Below are 5,284 nucleotides of genomic sequence, written 5' to 3'. Positions count from 1 at the left end.
ATAATCAATTAAAATACTCAGCAGATTTGTCTGATCATATGATTAACAAATATAAAATGATCAAAGAATATGAAACAAAGACTACATATGAGGATTTTTGCATGGGTTTTAGTTGTATATAGGGTAATTAAATCCATACCTATGGGCTTTCTAGATACTGACCTTCAGATAAGAAATCTACAACTTCTGACTCAAGAAAATAGTTAGTGAACCTGCACATTTTGTAAAATCTGTCCTTCCCAGGAATAAACTCTATCATTTTGCAGACAATTACTGCAAGTTCATCAATCTTTATCCAAATTTGGCTATAGTCTTTCGGGCTCACAATCTCCATTGGCACCCTTTTTATCACCAGAGTACTCTTGTGCATTAGTATTGACTTTAATTTCAACTTCAAATCCCTTGGAATTACTCCCTTGCACTTCTTGAATAGAACTAGTTTCAGATTGCAAATCCTTGCTCTCATCAACATTAATCAACTCAGATTTCATACCTTCAACCTCATTCATCTTATCCCGATCTTCAGTATTGCTAACCTTTTCGATCGATTGAACGCTCTCTTCATTCTTATCCACTAAATCTTGATGCTCTATGGTTAAAAATTTAAAATGAACCTAAAATTTCCTCGTCAATAATGCAAAAACTGAAAGTTTATCCAATAAAACATAAGCCCTGCGATATTGCCAGTTACCAGTCCATATTACTATATATACAAAAAAGATTTAAAATACTAATCATCCGATTGCTCTAATTTTAGACGGCAGCAGAAAAATATAGTAAGATTATGACTAAGAACTAGAGTGACAGTGAAGTATTCCAATTCCAATAGCAGAACACATCGAATAATCAGGACTGCGAGAATACAAACAAAACAAAACAAAAAATGGCATGATTAAGAAGCTACGCAAGGCATGCAAACATAAATTCCATAATAACATAAATTTCATAATAATTTCAATTCTAATCCGTTGCTTCTAAATTTTGGTGAGATTACAGTCAACATCCCTAAGTTTCAGAATCCACAAGTTTCAGGTTCATATCACTTCATTTGATTAATTAATTATCAATTGGAAGTGGAGCCCTGTTTTCATAAACCAGTTCAGAGTTTCCAGCAAACAACCGACCTTCCAAGTGACTTATCTAAGTCTACAAAATATATATGAACATGAAACTTATACTAACTTAAAATAGACTGATAGATCTTTAAAATCCTTTTAAAATCAACTCAAAATTCTGTTTAAATTAAAAGTTATAGCGTCTGAAAGTTGGTACTGCAGAACCAGAAAACCAGAAAATCTGCAGCAACTACTAAACTTCAGAAAATCATATCTTCCAAACCACTTGGCCAAATTCCCTGAAATTTTTATGGAATTTTCAGGACACACTAAAGTTTTACAAAAAAAATAATTTCATCTAAAAATTAGGTCTCGCCTGCTCCCAAAAAGTCATTCGTTCTGCTGCCAATTATGCAGATCTCTGTAGAAATTCTGCACAAAGTATTTCCCACAACCTCACATACCAAATCCTATATTCAAGCCTAGGATTCATCTAAAATCACATTTCTAACTTTATTTTGACTAAACAAAGTTGTCCAAGAACTCTTAATTCAATATATCACAATTTCATATCATAGGTGCAAAGTAACCATATTAAATCATTAAACCAATCACCAACTACAGCCATGATTCAACTCAATTCCAACAATTATTCACACAAAGCAACCATAAACCATTTGTAGTTACTCATTTAATTTTATTGGCATTCATAACTTAAAACATTTATTTTTCAAAAAAATCCCCTACCTCAGCTAGTCGAACTCAGAAATTAAACATGACAAACCCTCTTTTGTTCTAAATTTGCAGCAGCAGCGGCACTCCAACATAACCAGAACAGCAACAGTGTCAATTTCCTAAGGCAGTGACGATGGTTGCACTAGGACAAAGGATTCAAATTGAATAGAAATCAAGAGCAAACACAACTCTGGAAATTTAGGACAAGGAATATACTAAATCAAATCGTTCACAAGCATGGAAGTGACAAATTGAAGTGTATAAATGAAACAGAATTAAATAAAAGAATAGACTAGAACTAGAACAGTAATAGTGCTACCAGCAACAACAGCAATGACGTCCTCCTTCAAGTTTGACGATGGCAGAACAACAGCTCTAATAGCAGCCAACTCCGGCAGCAATAGGACATGACGGAGTCAAACCCTAGCAGTGGCGGTGGTGGTTTGAAGGCGTGAAGGCATGGCGATGCGGAACAGGGCCTCGCTCCTACCCTGGTCCTTCGCGTTCGTCTCTTTCTCTCTTCGTGAAGCCCGCACACCGCGACAACCACGGCGGCGACAATAAAGCTTCAGCGGCGATGGAGGCAAGGTAGCGGCACAGGCAGCAACGCTTCCCTCCTCTGTGCTACCTCTTCTCCCTCGACGACTCCTCCCTCTCTCGCACGCGGTTTCTTGCATCGATGGCGGCTCGGCAGCAGCGACAGTGACAAGCCCAATTCGACGGTGACATCGCGAACGGCTTCTCCTACGGCGGACCAGACGTGAGTAGAAGGAAGCTGAACGGTGGTGAGGCGCGATACCGGCGCAGCAACCTTCTCTTTCCTCTGTTTCCCTTACTCTCGTATCTCTCTCTCGCTCTTTTCTTTCTTTCTTTGGATTTCTGTTGCTGGGTGTTAACATTTTGAAAGAAAGAGAAGCGGTGTGGCGGTGATGAAAGGCTGAACGTGGCTAATTGAAGATTGAACAAGTAGTGGAGGGGGGTTACGTGTGTGTGGATTGGGTAAAAGGGGTTAGGGTTTTAACTTGGGGATTAGAGTTTCGTGGATGAAATTGAAAATTTTAGATAATTTAGTAATCTTAATAAAATTAGGGTAATAGAGTAATTGAAAACTAATTTTAATCTAATACTAATATTTATAAAAATATTTATTTAATTATAAACTTAATTTATTTTCAAATAAACACTCTAATTAAATAATTAGAGATAATCAAATTAATTTTTTTTAAAATTATAAAATAATCTTCAAAATCTAATTATTCAAATTAGTGCATATAAAATCCTCATTGTTTTTAAATCACTAAAATTTTAAATCAATAAAAAATTACTTAATTAATACAAAAATTTCTAAAAATATGTTCTGAAATAAATAAAATAAATTATAAATAATTTATTATTAATTTTTCAAAATATGGCAACTGCCCTACTAAGCTTCTTTTTACTTTTAGCATTTAGTAATGTAATTTTTTCTTTTATATTTATTTATGGTGCACGAAATTGTGATCATCAATGGCGCCATCAACATGGTACGCTCAATTGCAATCTCAACTCTTTATCACAACTTCGCACAACTAACCAGCAAGTGCACTGGGTCGTCCAAGTAATAAACCTTACGCGAGTAAGGGTCGATCCCACGGAGATTGTTGGTATGAAGCAAGCTATGGTCATCTTGTAAATCTCAGTCAGGCGGATTCAAATAGTTATTGAGGATTAAAGATTAAAAGATAAATAAAACATAAAATAAAGATAGAGATACTTATGTAATTCATTGGTGAGAACTTCAGATAAGCGTATGGAGATGCTTTGTCCCTTCCGTCTCTCTGCTTTCCTACTGTCTTCATCCCATCCTTCTTACTCCTTTCCATGGCAAGCTGTATGTTGAGAATCACCGTTGTCAATGGCTACAGTCCCGTCCTCTCAGTGAAAATGTTCAACGCGCTATGTCACAGTACGGCTATTCATCTGTCGGTTCTCGATCATATCATGTCGGAATAGAATCCAGTGATTCTTTTGCGTCTGTCACTAACGCCCCACAATCGCGAGTTTGAAGCTCGTCACAGTCATTCAATCCTTGAATCCTACTCAGAATACCACAGACAAGGTTTAGACCTTCCGGATTCTCAAGAATGCTGCCATAAATTCTAGCTTATACCACGAAGATTCTGATTAAGGAATCCAAGAGATACACATTCAAGCCTTGTTTGCATGTAGAACGGAAGTGGTTGTCAGGCACGTGTTCATAAGTGAGAATGATGATGAGCGTCACATAATCATCACATTCATCAAGTTCTTGAGTGCGAATGAATATCTTGGAACAAGAATAAGCTGAATTGAATAGAAGAACAATGGTAATCGCATTAATACTCGAGGTACAGCAGAGCTCCACACCTTAATCTATGGTGTGTAGAAACTCCACCGTTGAAAATACATAAGAACAAGGTTTAGGCATGGCCGTGAGGCCAGCCCCCATGATCTAAGAACTAGATGTCCAAAGATGAAAATACAATAGCAAAAGGTCCTATTTATAGAGAACTAGTAGTTTAGGATTTACAAAAATGAGTAAATGACATAAAAATCCACTTCTGGGCCCACTTGGTGTGTGCTTGGACTGAGCATTGAAGCTTCCATGTGTAGAGACTTTTCTTGGAGTTAAACGCCAGCTTTTGTGCCAGTTTGGGCGTTTAACTCCCACTTCTGTGCCAGTTCCGGCGTTTAACACCGAGCAGTCTTGAGCTGATTTGGAACGCCGGTTTGGGCCATCAAATCTCGAGCAAAGTATGGAGTATTATATATTTCTGGAAAGCCTAGGATGTCTACCTTCCAACGCAATTGAGAGCACGCCAATTGGGCTTCTGTAGCTCCAGAAAATTCACTTCGAGTGCAGGGAGGTCAGAATCCAACAGCATCTGCAGTCCTTTTTCAGCCTCTGAATTAGATTTTTGCTCAGGTCCCTCAATTTCAGCCAGAAAAATACCTGAAATCACAGAAAAACACACAAACTCATAGTAAAGTCCAGAAAAGTGAATTTTAAATAAAAACTAATAAAAATATAATGAAAACTAACTAAAACATACTAAAAAGATACTAAAAACAATGCCAAAAAGCGTATAAATTATCCGCTCATCACAACACCAAACTTAAATTGTTGCTTGTCCTCAAGCAACTGAAAATCAAATAGGATAAAAAGAAGAGAATATACTATAGACTCTAAAATATCAATGAAACTTACCTCCAATTAGATGAGCGGGACTAGTAGCTTTTTGCCTCTGAACAGTTTTGGCATCTCACTTTATCCTTTGAGGTTCAGAATGATTGGCATCTATAGGAACTCAAAATTTAGATAGTGTTATTGATTCTCCTAGTTAAGTATGTTGATTCTTGAACACAGCTACTTTATGAGTCTTGGCCGTGGCCCAAAGCACTTTGTCTTCCAGTATTACCACCGGATACATACATGCCACAGACACATAATTGGGTGAACCTTTTCAGATTGTGAC

Source organism: Arachis duranensis, chromosome 10, assembly GCF_000817695.3.
Source record: "Arachis duranensis cultivar V14167 chromosome 10, aradu.V14167.gnm2.J7QH, whole genome shotgun sequence".
NCBI classification, from domain to species: domain Eukaryota; kingdom Viridiplantae; phylum Streptophyta; class Magnoliopsida; order Fabales; family Fabaceae; genus Arachis; species Arachis duranensis.
This window is presented reverse-complemented; position numbering follows the sequence as displayed.